This window comes from Heterocephalus glaber, unplaced genomic scaffold (assembly GCF_053883595.1).
Source record: "Heterocephalus glaber isolate CG9 unplaced genomic scaffold, H.glaber_assembly_v1.0 deba00001472, whole genome shotgun sequence".
Taxonomy (NCBI): Eukaryota; Metazoa; Chordata; class Mammalia; order Rodentia; family Bathyergidae; genus Heterocephalus; species Heterocephalus glaber.
This window is the reverse complement of record NW_028258315.1, coordinates 15,662,278-15,677,832: the sequence shown is the minus strand read 5'-3', so window position 1 is coordinate 15,677,832 and position 15,555 is coordinate 15,662,278. Positions and strand designations below refer to the sequence as shown.

The 15,555-nt window shown below is 40.7% G+C and overlaps 1 protein-coding gene and 1 long non-coding RNA gene across 38 annotated transcripts in view; one reads left to right on the top strand and one right to left on the bottom strand.

Annotated features, from left to right (window-relative positions):
• Atxn1 (ataxin 1) overlaps positions 1–15,555 on the top strand; it is a 398,693-nt gene that overhangs the window by 82,246 nt on the left and 300,892 nt on the right. For 35 of the 37 annotated variants that reach the window (XM_004847648.4, XM_087181186.1, XM_087181187.1 and 32 more), the window contains one exon: positions 13,533–13,653. The exons of the other annotated variants lie outside the window; for them this stretch is intronic. The gene's annotated coding sequence lies outside the window, so the exon portion shown is untranslated. The remainder of the gene's footprint in view (positions 1–13,532; positions 13,654–15,555) is intronic. 37 annotated transcript variants of the gene reach the window in all.
• LOC147826209 (uncharacterized) lies at positions 4,379–12,220 on the bottom strand. The gene is made up of 3 exons (XR_015439102.1): positions 11,959–12,220; positions 11,774–11,871; positions 4,379–8,594 (listed from the first exon to the last, which is right to left on the bottom strand). It is a non-coding gene; the product is annotated as an uncharacterized LOC147826209 (long non-coding RNA).

Sequence of the window (15,555 nt, the reverse complement as noted above, 5' to 3'; positions counted from 1 at the left end):
ATCCAGAATAGTCTCTCCATCGCCAGACCCTCGCTGCGATCCTATGTGTAATGTTCCTTGTGCCCCAGAGAAGGTATTCATGGGTGCTACGGGTTCGGTTGGGGGCCCATTTTTGGAGGTGTAGTGGTTCTGCCTTCCATAGACCCCCAAAGCATTACTGGATGCCACATTTCACTGACTTGAGCTCAGTGTAAAAGAAGGGTTATAAAAACAGTTTGGTATCATTTGAGTGTTTCAGAAGCATTTTTTTAAGTTAACGTAGTGTGACACAGAAAACATTTGGAGGATGTTGAAAAGTAGTTGTTTAAATTGGCCACGAGACATTCTAGTAACAGAGAAAGCAAGAAGGAAACAGGTGGAGGGGAAATGCTAGACCAGGGGCTCAAAAACTTGATTGTGTGGCTTTGTTTTCCTTTGGGGTGACAAAGCAGTGGTTCAAATTCAGATTCCTCGGCCCCAAGAACTTATGTAAGTAGGTCTGGGGTACAGCTAGGAGGTTTGGGGATTTTTTGTTTATTATTTTTGTGTTTTGTAGTGCTCGGGATTGAACCCTGGGCCTTGCACATTCTAGGCAAGTGCTCTACCCCTGAGCCCACAGCCCAGCCCCGTAGGAATCCTGGGGACATATTGAGAAATGTTGCTCTGCAGAGGCAAATACTTATTTTAAAACAAGGTTCCATTTTAATACTTTAGTTTTCAAATAAAATCACTGCCTCATGCTGATTTTAGAGGTCAGAATAGACATATACTTAAGTTCTTGACATACTTGACGTTTTAGTTACGTGTCGGGGAATATGATTTGTGTTTTGGGATATCCAAACCTCTGTCATCTTCAAAAATATTCATTTTCAAAATATATTATTTTGACCTTGGTTGTTCTTATTAAGACTGTCATTTTCTCTGTGTGATTAAGTCTTGTGTTGATATAAATAGGATTTTGGTTTACTAATGTTCAGTAGGAACTAATGACTCTAGGGAATGTTAATAGATGCTCTGGGTCCCTTTTTATCGGTTATCACCAGACTATCATTATAGGTTTGGAAGCTTAGAGATCATCTTTATGAGCTTCCTAACACAGAGTAGTTGCTGAATAAATTTTAATTCTCGAAATGAATTAATTAGTTTCATTTTCGGAATAGAAATTTAAGACTTCAGTATTCCCATCTATCTAGTCCCTAAGGCCTACTTTCTTTATAGAATCTTCCTTGCTACCCTCTTCTGAAATTCTGTGGTTTTTCTGTACTTCTGGTTTCTTTTTTTTTTCCTCAAAGTACTTGTACCACTTCTGTACATCTTCTCTTCCCAGATGGAGTGTTTATTATTATTAGTAGTAGTAATAGTAGTAGTAGTAGTAGTACCGGGGATTGAATCCAGAGCCTTTGCACTGAGCTAGATCCCAAGCCCTTTTTTATTTTTTAATTTAGAGACAGGGTCTCACTTAGCTACTAAGTTGCCCAGGTTGGGCTCAAATTTACCATCATCCTGCCTCAGCCTCCCAGAGTTCGGGGATAGCAGGTGACTCCCAGTGGACTGTAACTTCTTGAGGGCATGATCATTGCAGAGACTTCTCAGTGTCTGCAAGGGAGAAGAATTCCTTTCCCTACCGGAAGTATGTTGGTGAGCTGACATTCGGCAACTACAATGTCATCTTAAAAGCGTTTGGATATTGTTTTTCATTTGTTTAGCAGTAGAAAACTTTTTAGAAAAGCAAATTTGATCATCATTATTGCTTAAGCTCTCTTTTGTCCTAATGATGTCATGCTATCAAAATTTAACTAGTCAGTTTGCTTTAACGAGGAAGTTTTGTAATCTGGATTATATGTTCCACATGTAACACTGAAATGAAATAGAAAATGGAGTTATTGGCATGTAGTTTTGGTAAGCAGCATTACCCCATAAAATTCATATTCATATCTTGTCAGTTTACAGTGAGCCAGAGATTAAAAATAACATTTGTTTCTGTTTCTAACTGCCTAAAAAAATTCCAAATCATTTTATTTCTATAACTTGACTTTTAGTAGTTTTATAAATATGTGGCCTTTCAAGCAGTAATGAAATACATCAATGCAACTTGGCAGTGCCTAACAGGCCATGCCTCTAGGATCATTTTTAAAGATTAGAGTAAAATTGAGTTTTTAAAAAACTAACCCCAAATACAGATTAGCCAACTAAACCCAGAAAAAAGTATGAAGGAAATGTTGATTCTTGCTCTTCGTGTAGTTTCCATGTCTTTTTTTCCAGATCTCTTCTTTTTTGTCCACTAGCAACAAAGGAAGAAGGGTAATGGGACCATGGACTGTACCTGGCTGATGGGCTTTTTGTTAGCCCTTCCTGAATAGTAACAGGTGAAAGAGCACCCTGCTGTCATCTACCGTGTTCAGGTTGGGGAATACAGAGTCCCTCCTTAATGCTGGGGATACATTCCAAGCCACCCTTCTCCGGGCAGTCTGAAAGGACCAAGTCCTGTAAATCCTTAGATTTTTTTCATCTTCGTATATACCTGTGGTAAAGTTTAATTTATAAATTAGGTCTTACTGTAATAGCAATCCTAATAAAATAGAACAATTAAAATACTGTAAATGTAAATTATGTAAATGTAAATGAAGTTATGTAAATGTTGTGTCTTCTCTCAAAACATTTTATAGTGTACTGTAGATCATAGCAACTTCACGTTTGATTCCTTTTCTTTCCTCGGTGAGAAATTTCACCACTGTCTCTCTTTGTCCTACCCAAATTGCCAGCGTCGCAACTCTTGCACTTCGGACGGAGAGGGAGGGCACAAGATTTCATCACACTGCTCTCAACAGCACGTGATGTAAAATGTAGGAATTGTTCATTTCTGGAATTTTCCCTTTAATATTTTCTGATTGCAGTTGACCATGGGGAACTGAAACCATGGAAAGAGAAACCAGTGATGAAGGAACACTGCTGCATAGTGCTTGCTGGAGACAGTGCTGGTGGCCTTCCGGCGAGTCTGGACCTTGGGAGTAGTCCGACATCCAGGAGGGAGGGAAGAAGGGTCTGGGGAGTGGAGCCAGGCATGCTGCAGAGGTAGAATGGAGAAAGATGCAGATGATAGGAACTAGAATGAGTAGGATTAGGTACTAGCTCACTGTTGGAATAAGGGGAAGGCAGGAAGGTTGATTCTGCTGTTTCTGAGTGGCTGGTTATGTTGGGGTTCCAGGTACAGGTTTAGTGGACTCATAGAAGCAGTGGGACCCAGGATTCTCCCTCGCTGCCCACCATTGCTTCTCAATTTTCTTGGTCCTTCAACAACCCCTTCTTGGTTGGACGTCATCGCTACTGGCACCCTCTGCTTGGCTGGTGTGGTCTGGGGTGTCAGGTACTCACGGGTGACCACAGGGGTGCAGATCCCACTCATGTGAACCTGGAGGAGGCTAAAGGACAGAGTGAGTCTAGAGCTGTCCCAGTGTATAATGTAAAAGGTGATTTCATACATTTTGCTGACCTAAGATTGTTCACTTTGGATGTTAAGAGCAGTTTGGTGTTCACCAATAAGTACATCAGCCCTTTCCTGATCTGGACAGTGATTCAGAAAACTACCTTTTGTGGTCTAACGCACTGAGGGGGTCTGCTGAGATGGAAAAAGAGAACAGTGCTTTGCAATCTGTAATTACTTATTGCCACAAGTAAATATTTTAGATAGACTAAAATGGGAACCTCAGGAAATATGACTAAGAAGTCACTGTGTGCCACGCCCTTTTACCCTACCTTTGTGGTGGTTGAAAATTTCCACCAAGAATGATGCATGCAAAAAAAAGGGTAAGGTTAGGGTGTTGTGCTTCAGACGAAAGAAGAACTGTAAATTCACTGATGGTGCTTCCAGACGGGAACCCGCCTGTCCAAGTTAGGCAGTTTGGCCCTGCAATTAGCTATGAGCTGTTGACTTCTTAACTTCTACGCAGAAATTTGATGTGGGAAAGGAACAGGCTCCCCTGAGCCATGCTTCCTGTGAGTTCACAACCCTTCATCTTGTGTGGTTTGTCTGAGAGAAGGCAGGGTGGAGGAAGGGAGTAAAATGGCTCTTGAATTTACCATTAAGGATTTTCATTGCTCAATTCACATTGTACCGTTTCACGCAAAACGTGTAGCATGGATTTCCAGAGTAATTATGACACCAAGAAAATGAAGTGGATTCTGGCTTTTGTATCCTTTAGTCTGTGACTCAGACAATAATATTCAGTAAAAGACTCCAACCTAGTTTATGGCACTCGTATTAAAGACAGATAGAGACGGGGCAAGATATAATCAGTAGATTGCTGGGTTTACCCAACTTCATCTCTTTTTTTTTTTTTTGTCAAGAGGTAATGTACTGCCGTACTTTCTTCCAACATCAGTTCACCTTAGGACAGAACTAATGCTCCTCCCTGAGAATGTCACATGTAAACTGACACGGACGGAACTTCCTGGTGACCACTGCTGGCTGTCCTATAGGGACTTCTGTTCTCTTTGCTAATACCTAAAACTTCTGGATGAATTACACTGCTAACCTTATTTAACCTTGGGACTGAAGGGAAAGATGTTTAAAAATAAAATAGACATTAAAATATCCCGCCAGCCACCTCCTCCTCTTCTTCCTTCTTTCTCTTCCTCCCCTCCCTCTCCTCCTGTTCTCCTCATCCTCCTTCTCCTTCCTCTCATTTTTCTCCGTCTCCTCCTTCTCCTTCTGTCTTCCTCTTTGCTTGAACCCAAGGCCTTGCCCACACTGAACTACAGATCTACCCCTAGCCCCCATGCCTATGTTCTTTAGTTCTTGACCAATTAGAGGAAAATGGGGATGAGCTTGACACTTTGTGTTTGGCATCATGAAGTGCCATGAGAGATTTTTCCAGAAAGTCTTGAGAACATTTGCCATCTATTGATAGTTGTGATGAGACTCACACAAATGAAGCAACACACACAGCAGCGAAGTGTGCCCAGGAAGGCCACATGGATGTGATCCCTGCTAGAGCTCCCAGAGGGAAGGGGCAGATGGGATCGTCCCCAAAGGTCAGGTGTCTTGAGCTGCACAGTGAACAGTGATTAAGAGCAACCTAGAAGGGATTCAGTATGTTTTTAATGGCTCTGGATGAACAAGGGGAAAGCCAGGTAAAGTGACAGAAACGATGGGCAAGGGACAGAGGTGGACAGTAACAAACTGACGAGAGGAGTGAGGAGCAAAGCATTTGGAAAGAACTTGGGAAAGGTCACACTGCCCCCTGTAGCGCCTTAGTGATGACTGGCATTTCCGTTGACCTTGTTTCGTAAGCCCTGTCAGAGGAAGAGACGGGATCCATGCTAGGGTTCCTTGAATTGTGTTTGCAGAGCATCACTGTCACTATTTCATCCTCATGACCTTTAAAGAACGGGAAAGTTGACTTCACAGCGTGCAGCACATATGGCTTTTGCATGAGGCAGCTCTTTCCATGCGACTGCCCTGGGGACCCGGAAGAATCTCACTGGTGTCTCCATAGATTAGATGGGTTCTGAGCTAGTTCATCCAGCCACTCCTCACTTTGGAATAAGAAAATAAAGATATTTCATGACTTTGGGGGTAGCTGCCAGAGGGAGAATCTAGATTATTGAAGTTCAGTAACTATTAATTGGAAGGGAGGCAACATAGTGGTAATTTAGAGAACCTTTGGCGTCACTGATAGACGTTGAAACCCTGAATCTGTCACTCACTGAGTTCTTTGAGTGTCATCTAGTGCCTGCTTTTCTTCATTTATTAAAAAGAGGATAATAAAGTGTCCACCACCAAGGATGATTGTAAGGGTTCATGGACACAATATATAGTAATTCAGGGTGCAGCACTTGACGACTAGCTGTTATTATCATGTGTGTACATTAATACTGCAGGATAATTAGTTCTTCAGTGGCTCTTTGGGGGACCTTTTTTATTAATAGATGATGGTTCATAATTACATAGTTACTTCATGAATTAGTTTCTTGAAAAGGATCCTTCTGAATGTTTTTCAGAGTCCTTAAAAGGTTTATTTAGTAACAACAGCTCCTTGTTAAGGCCTAGGTTGGGAGAAAATGTTTGCTAAAGAAAAGTATTAAGGGCCGGGGATTTAGCTCAGTGGTTCCGCCACCTGTCTGGCAAGCGCAAGGTCCCGAGTTTGATCCGCGGTACCAAAACAAGAAAAGTCTAAAATGCACACTTTTTGCAGATTCTTACCAGGCAGAATCCAAGTCAACAAATGTTTTCTTCACAGCTCACCCTTTCCTCCTGTCCCCTCATGCCTTAGATAGTGTCACAGTCAGTGTGGGTAAATTGTTCGTGTTTAGCTGAACCCCACAGACCTTAGGAGGACCAGCAGTTAGACTCACAAAGCCAGAGGCTAGATGTAAACCTAGGGCCCGGTGCAGAGTTTAGAGGTGCTGTAGCCACTCCTCTAAGGAGGGTCTCACTTTGAGAACGCCAAAGAACTTCGGGAGAGTCCTGCAAGGTCAAAACCATTTTATAATAATACTAAGTCATTATTTACGCATTTTGTTCCCATTCTCTCACAAGTGTATGGTGGAGTTTTTCAGAATCTGTGTAAGATGATATTGTACAATGATACCTGTCTTAGTTTTGGAAGATTTGTATAATTCAGTGAGCCAATATGTTCCAAATGACCAGTGCATTATGTTACAGAATCATGCGTGGTCAGAGATCCATTCAAAGTGCAAGATGCACCAATACATTTTAGTATAAAAGAGTTCAAAGTGCACTGTTGTGGCTCAGATTTTCAATTGCCCCGTCCTCGAAGGAGCTTCCCCTTGTGAGGCAGGAGGCTAATACACAAGCAGAACATCCACAATTAGCTGAAAGTTGGAGGCCAGATTTTCCTCATATGCTTCAGCCCAACAGCATATCACAGCAGCTAGAACTCAGAGGCACACATGAGAACTGAATCATTCCCCTTAAGCCAGACATGAAAGAGATTGGCAAAAACGCATACCACTGCCACTTTTTTCTTCTGACAAACAGAATTATTATTTCACAAAGATATGTCATTTTATGCAATCTATAATGTTATTTGTATTAAATGAATTAATAGGGGCTGGGAGTATAGCTCCATGGAAGAGCATGTGCTTAGCATGCATGAGACCCTGTATTCCATTTCCAGCACCCCCCAAAAAGAGAATTCATAAATTTTAAAAATTCTGTTTTAATTTCTAATGCAATAAATATTGTTAAATGTAATTTACCTCATTAAAAGCTCTTTGGGGAATGCAGTAAATTTTAGGAGTTTGCAGAGGAATGGAAGACACAGAGTTTGCAGACCACTGGCCCAAGATGTGGCTTACTAAGGGGTTTTCTGGTCAGCAAGGACCCACTGCTTATTTATTTCTTCTAGAAAAAGTGTCCCATGGTCAACTATATCTTGGGTCAAAATACACGCTTTCTCCCCACACATGAATATATCAAAATGCCCAAATGTTCCCCTAATTTACTGCAATCTTCCTATCCTCTTATTTTTAACACAACGTGATGAACACGCTGGTGATTATATATGTGCTTCGTTTTCCCTATTTTTTAAAAAATAGAAGCAGGATTTATGTGGTACTTTCCTTAAAATCCATATTTTATTTAAAGGAAGGGCTGTGAAAGTTCACCAGCTAATTTGATCAACTTTCTTAAAAAAAAAAAAAAAAAGAAAGAAAAAACCCTCATCCTCCATGGTATTATACTGTTTTGCTTATATTCTTCGAAGCTGTTTCTACTTATGTTTCCAAACTCATGTTTTTAAAACTCTGTCTTAGACATTTTTGTGTGTTAATTAGTAGCATCTGCTCCTTATGTCACAAGACAAAATGATTTCATCCTTACACAAATTGTCCAAATTGCAGGTTAAGTGGTAGCAGCCTTGCTGTTGAGCTCTTACTACTGTTTGGTATTTTTAAATGACAGTAAATACCACTGATATAACATCACATGCTTTTATCAAACATGGTTGCTTTTGTTAACAAAAGATTTATGTACAAATGAAAGTGGACTTTCTGTATTTCTTTTCATGATTCTTTTTTTCCAGCTCTCTAATTTCCAGTGATTATGGGTACAATTCTAACTATTAAAACGTAAGAAAGGTACATTTGTTCCTTGGTATTTGTAGGGAATTGGTTCCAAAACACCTTCTGGATACCAAATTCCTAGATTCTCAAGTCCCGTATATAAAATCCCATAGTACAGTATTTGCTTATAACCTACATACATCCTCCTGTGTAGTTTAGATTCATCTCTAGATTATGTATAATTCCTAATACAGTGTAAATGCTGTGCAGTTAGCTGGTACACTGTATTTTTTAGGGAACGATAACAAGAAAAAGTCTGTATATGTTTAATACCTACACAGTTTTTTCCTCTTGAATGTTTTTGATTATCAGTTGGTTGAATCCAGGGATGCAGAACCCAGGGAAATTCAGCTGATTCCACCAGTATGGGTCAGAACCATGTTCCCACCCGCTGCATGATGGACACTGCCCCATTAAGATGCGAGAATGATACAGTAGCCAGCACCAGCTTCTGTCTGAAGCTGTCCCATTCTGAATTTGTATGGAGCCAAGAGTGCAGATCACTTCTTTTGCCTTTGTGTTTCACATGCCTGTGTCAGAAAAACAATGGAAACATCTTAATTTGTTATAATAAAGGGGCAGTAGTCATTGTGTTGTATATAATTCCAAGGCTTTTGGGGGGGGCAGTCTTGCTGGTTCTTATTGAAACACTTAATATTGTCTAAATCCTTAGTGATTTTTATTGCCAACTAAAAATTGATCTGTCATTATTTTGAAAAGTTTGAACAAGGCTGGATATGGTGGTGCATTCTCTAATCCCAAATACAAGGAGGCTGAGGCAGGAGGATAGCAAGTTCAAGACCAGCCTGGGCAACTTAGACCTTATCTCAAAATAAAAAATAAAAAGGGCTGGGGATGTAGCTCAGTGGTAGAGTAGCCCCAGTTAAATCCCCAGTTCTGAAGGAAAAAAAAGAGAAAGAAGAGAAATTACAGTGAGCACATTAAATGTCATGTTCTTTTCCTCACCACTGAGTACAGTAGTCCTTACCAATGATTTTGCCTTCTAGAGTTTCAGTTACTCAGTCAACAGTGCTGCAAAAATACTAAATAAAATGATTCCAGAGATGAACAATGCACAATTTATGAATGGCTTCCCCTGGCTGAGCAATCAAGAAGAATGCAAGAAGCACCCAAGATGGAAGCTAGGGTCTCCTTGTTACCCGATCTTGGAAATGATTTCTGCCACATCCTACTTGCAGAGAACAAGTCACTAAATCCAGTCCACACCTGGGGAGAGGGCTTCACGAGGATAGGACTCTCAGGAAGTGGGGTCCCTGGGGACCCTTATGGAAGCTGCCTCTGAGAGTAACTTGTGCTGTTACTGTTCATCTTCTATCCGTCTGTCTCCGTGAAGTCCAATTCTGATTCTCCTGCAGTCTTTTCCACCTTGGTGGTGGCAGTTCCATTTTGGGGGATGAGTGGGTCAAAAGCTTGGAGTAGGGCCAGGATTTAGCTCAGTGTTTCCGCTGCCTGCCTCGCAAGTGGAAGGTCCCGAGTTCGATCCCCGGTACAAAAAAAAAAACCTTGGAGTAATCTTTGACTCTTTTCTTCCTCTAATACAATTTGTCAACTTGACTTTCCAAATACATCTTAGACTCTCACCAGTTCTTACCACCCCGACTGCTAGTGTCACCACCTCTGCCCATGGAGACTTACCTGGATTTTTGCTAGTTGTCTGTCCATTTCAACCTTGTCCTCTTGTAGTGGTGGTAGTCTGCTTGTGCGTGCTCTCTCTCTCTCTCTCTCTCTCCCCCTCTCCCCCTCTCTCCCTCTCCCTCTCCCTCTCTCTCTGCAGTCTCCCAAGTTCTAGGATTACACACATGTGCCACTATACCTAGCTTATGGACTGTTCTTTACACAAAATACTGAATGATAATGACTCATAAAACGTAAGGCAGATCAGTGATACCACTCCATTCAAAATCTTCTAGTATCTTCCCACTTTAAAACAAAAGTCAACATCTTTACAATAGCCCACAAAACTTTTAGGAGTATAAAATTATGTATCTGTATTTTATCATGTAAAATATATATATTACGAATATATATGCATGTCTGTGAAACATATTTATATGTTTAGTTTTTTATTGATCTAGAATTTATTTTGTAAATGGTGTCAGGTAGGGATTTGACCCTTTCCAAATGAAGAGCCATTTTTCCCAGTAGCAGTTACTGACTAGAATGACCTTTCCCTACTAATAAGAAATTCTACTATGGGATTCTACCAATTCTGTCTTTGTTCAATTTTAGAATAAAGATGTACGTAATAGAGCAGCTAAATCATAAGAGATGTAACTATGTCTTTAGAGCTATTATTTCATTTGGAACTTTCAAATACCTGTAAGAACAACTTGAGTGATAATTGGGAATTGTTTATAGACATTATTTATTTAAGTCTGTTGATTTGATAAATTGGAATTAATTCTACTTTGGAGTTGTGACTGAAGTTGAAAAATCCAGTTAGTTGCAAAACTAAGGCTGAGAAACAAGTCTTATGGCTTCTAGGCCATTTTTGCCTGATGTCAATATATAATACTTTGCTGCTTTTAACTGTCTGGAAAATTTTCACCAGAATGCCCATGAAATCTGAAAACATTGTCGGGATTCCTTCTAAAGAGATAGCCTTGTTTCTTTAGCAAACTTTTATGCATTCAGGCATTTCTGTGCAGGTTGCAGACTTTCGCTTTCTTTCCCTTGTGTAGCCTTCTGGCCCTGTCTCGATTTACGATAACTTCCACTGACAATCAGTAATAGGTATGTTGGTTATTAGCGGCATTGGTGTGGAGTTTGTTGAAGGAAGGAAACATTGAAATTCTTTTTTTTGTAGAGTTGGGAGGATAGCTCAGTAGCGCAACATTTGCCTACCAGGCCCTGGGTTTGATCCTTAGCCCCACAAAATATGTATATTCCCTTTCTGTGGGGGGCTGTTGGAGACTAGACCCCAGGCCTGGAACATGCTACAAGCCTTCCCTTAGCCTCTTAGCTACCTACACCCTTAGCCCTAGCATGTTGAAATTACTGCTTAAGAGGAGGTTGTGTACAATTTTCAGTGGTTTTCTTTTGATAAAAATCATCATATCTGTTGCAGTATGTGTAACTGAGGGTCATCTACAAATCACAAAACAAATCACTTCCAATTCCACTTCTGCAGAGATAAATTAAAATGAAAATTATTGTCACATGGATGAGTTTTTTTTTTTTCTCTGCATAGTATAAGCCCTGCTCTCCAGACTCATGGCTTTGAGGGCCTTGAGGTAACCATGGAACCTTTGTACCTCTCCCAGATTTTGCTCCAAAACAGATGACAAGAATATAATCCAGAAATGAACTTCTTTCTTTAGGGGAAAAGCAAAACAGAGTACTATAAAGAAGTGTTAGAAGCTGGTTGTGGGCCGTGCACATTTATAATCTCAGGTATTTGGGCAGCTGAGGTAGGAGGATCACAAGATCGAGGCCAGCCTCAGCAGCATAGTGAGACCCTGTCCCCAAATTAAAAAATTAGAAAACAAAGGGCTGGGGCTATAGCTCAGTGCTCTGTGGGTTCAGTTCCCAATACCAAACCAAACCAAACCAAAACAGTGTTAGGCTACAGGTAAGCCTTTTTACTTAAAACCGCATTACATTAATTACATTACATGACATGATTGATTTTATGTCCAGAAAGAGTCAGTGGACATGAGTAATTCAACCCAGAGTCTAGTCAAAGTACCTGTTAACTTGCTGTGTGACTGTAAGTGGTATGTAGCCTCCTGGTCCAGCAGGTTCATGTGCAGAAGTTGAATTAGATGGCAAAGACCCCTTCTAATTCTAAAATATCAAGATGTAAAGTGAGTAACAGAAACAAGAAATGCAGCCAGCTATTTTTATTTTTAAAAAAGAGAGATTGATACCAACCAGTAACTTGCAGTGAGTTTGCTAAAATCCTCCTGTTCTCTCCAAATTCTGTTTTCACTAAGCCCATAAACTAAAGACAGTTTGTCAGACTTTGAACTTCCTGGCTTATGTTGATTTGTATCAATATGTTACAGTTACACATTTGAGTGGGAGCTGAGTTACATTTCATGAAAACTGCTCAGAAAATTAATAAAATCCTTACAACCCCACTTTCTGTACAGATAGCATCAAGAAAATAAAAAAGACTTTGCCATTTGCAGGCAGTTGCTCTCCCACTAGACTGAAAACTTAATGACACTGAACTTGACTCACTTGTTTAAACATTAACCAGGAGAAAGATCCTTTCTCCTTCTCCTCCCAAGTTTTAAGCGTCTGTATGAATTTAACCACAGATGGTCACAACTCCCCAAAAGTACTTTTAAGAAACATTGACTATTCCATAAAGTAATAGCTCCAGAAGGCTTTCAAAGAATTATTTATCCATAGAGCAACCTTGTGAAGCATACAATAGGCTCTCTCTTACAAGTAAGTCATTTGATTTGATCTATGGTGGTTGCCTTAGGATCTTTAGAGATTTATAGAGTTTAGGGTTATAAGTATGATGTGGCAGCCACACTCCACTATCTGGTGATGCTGTCCCGATGGGCTTTCAGAATCGAGGGGGAAGAGCTTATAAAAGGCTAAGAAAGGAGGCAGACATCTTTTGAAGGTGGTTTCTGGGCTCACAAATGGGCATGGTCAAAAAACAAACAATGGGGTTGATTTGAGTGAGCATCAGAAGACACTGGAACCACAGCCCGTGACCCCAGTGAGCCTTCAAAGCTGCCAAGGCGGAGAAGAACATTTCTGTGACCTTGTCGCGCATGGTTAGAATGTGTAGGCCTTAGCAGCAGCAGCAAGTGGAGGGAAAGGCACGCGGATCTCAGCCATTCGTTTCATGCTTAGTGTTGAGAGTAGCGAGCTGCTGCTTTCCGTCTTGGAAGGGGAAATAATTTATTAAGTTTTATCAAGAGGCAGACAAGGAAAACCCATCCATTACCTATTTGTAGTGCATAATGGAAATTTCCTTATACTCCTTTCGTTCAGTCATAATAGCCTTTTATTGAAAAATAGCAATGATATTTACTCAAATCAGTCTGAGTCTTTAAGGGGTAGTAGAATCAGATGAATTTTCCTGTGAGATAAAACTTTTTCCACTTTCTACCCTTGACACCTGCACACCAGAACCTTTAATCATTAAAACGGCACGTATCCTTTATTTCCTTCATTCATCTGATTAAACATGGAATCTTGCAAGCACATTCCTACTGGTGTATATTCTCAATTTCAAGACGCACTACCTACCCAAGCCTGGTGCTTTGTTTTCTTCCTTCCTCTCTGCACTGTCACCTCCAGTATTTTAGGGCCCCGTATGTAGATAAGATGTGTGATAGCTTCGTTCTGGTAATTAACATGCTAGTTTGAGGTTAGAAGATACACATTTGAGAAAGATCAGGGATTTCCCCCGAATATCCACTAACTGCTTGAAGTGGCGTTTGCATTCTGATTTGGTGTTTTGCTTTGTGTGACTGCAGCATCCTGGAGCCTGGGGAAAGAGTCTGTTTTGAATCCTCCAAAGTAACGCTGCTGCAGACCATGAGCAAGACAGAGGGAATGCCAGCCTGCGCGTGTGATCTCGAAACATGGATGTTTTCGGTAAGTCATCTGAAAGACTTGACATTTATTAGCTTTAAATTTCATCAGGCAGCATTTATTTGGTGCTCTGGGCCATCTTTCAAGTACATAGCTATTTCTCTATAACCCAAGCCACAAGACCTTGGAGAAAATGTTTAGGGTCAGAGCCAAGAGAGCGACAGAGTAACCTAGTGTATTTGTTTCTGAAATTTGCAGGGCAGTAGGATCTAAGGAGAATGCATTTGTGGTTAGGAAACAAACAAACGAACAACGCGTACAATTAAACACACAGTCAACTAACAAGGTGTATATATATTTTAAATGCATTTCATGTTAGTGGAATAGTAAGGGATTAATCAGTGGTCGGAGAGGAAACATTGTATCTGATGACAAGTTTGCTACCCTTTTTCAAGCACTGGGATGGGTAAGGTGAGAATGCAGTTCCCTGGCCTGTTCAGCAAATGCTTACTGAGTAACTTTTTTTTTTTACAAATGGAGTATAATGTGGCAATTTGATACGTGTATACAGTGTATCATGATGAAATGGGGCAGTTGGCATTTCTATCTCCTTAAATATTAATCATTTCTTTGCGTTGAGAATCTTCTAATTCTTCATAAAATAAAGAATACACCGTTACAAGACGTAGATATCCTACTGTGATGTAGAACGGCAAGAGCATATTCTTCCTAGCTATTATTGATGTTTTCTGTTTGTTTTTGCAATATTGGGGTTTGAACCTAGGGTCTTGCACATGCTAGGCAAATGTTCTGTCGTTGAACTACACCCCAGCCCTTCTGTTATTTTGAGACAGTGTCTTACTAAATTGCCCAGTCTGGCCTTAAACCTGTAATTCTCCTGCCTCAGCCACCCATGTAGCTGGGATTATAGGCATGTGGTACCACACCTGGTTTATTCTAAGGAATTTCTAAGTAAACATGATTCTCCAAGTGACAGTCTTGATCTAGGGATTAGAACTCAAACACTCCAAACTATAAATGTTTTAAAAATTACAAAATATACACCCAAGTAATGTGGACTCACAGGAACATTTTATCAGCTTCATCCCTGATATTTTCTGGAAAGTGAGCCCTTCAGTGGAACCCGGTTCATTCTTGCCTATCTTGGTGACCTTGGAGAACTTATGCTGGAATGACTCACCTGAAAAAATGCAAATACATAGCCAGGCGTGGTGGCACACAATTGTAATCTTTGGGAGGATGAGGCAGGAGGATTGCAAAGTTGAGCCCAGCCTGAGCTACTTAGCAACTTAGTGAGACTGTGTCTTAAAATAAAAACAAAATTTAAAAAAAGGGCTGGGGATATAGCTCCGTGCAAAAGCCCTGGGTTCAATACCCAATACAGAAAGAAAGGAAGGAAGGAAAGAACAATGCATATCTCAGGGATCTCCAGGTCGTCTTGCACATTTAAAATTCAGTGCCCTGTAGTGAAATTAATTAAATAATGATGCCCTCTCATTTCTGCCCGGCGTTGATGGGGTTAGCTTGGTGCGTCACCCTTTGCAGACGGCCCACTGCACTAGCCCGGGTGCGCAGTGGGCCTGCCTGTGGGTCCCTTCTCCCCACTGCATCCATCTTGGGAAAGCAGGACTTTCAGAGTTTGTGGTTAATAATTCATTCCCCTGCAACATTGAAAAATTAGGCACTATCTGTTCCAAATATTATATTCACATCAATATCCTGGGATTCTTTTGAATTATTGTCCTTCTCTTTCCAAGGAGCACCTAACTCTGCCTTTCCCTGCGGTTGCTGTCACAGCCCCCTACCCCGTGAAGCCCCGTATTTTGTTTTACATTGAGCACAATTTATTATTTTTCGTTCTTACCAAACATCTCCTTTCTGAAGCAGAGCTGTGAGCAACACTTTAAATGATGCTCGGATGTCACTCTTGTTAGCAGCTGGCTG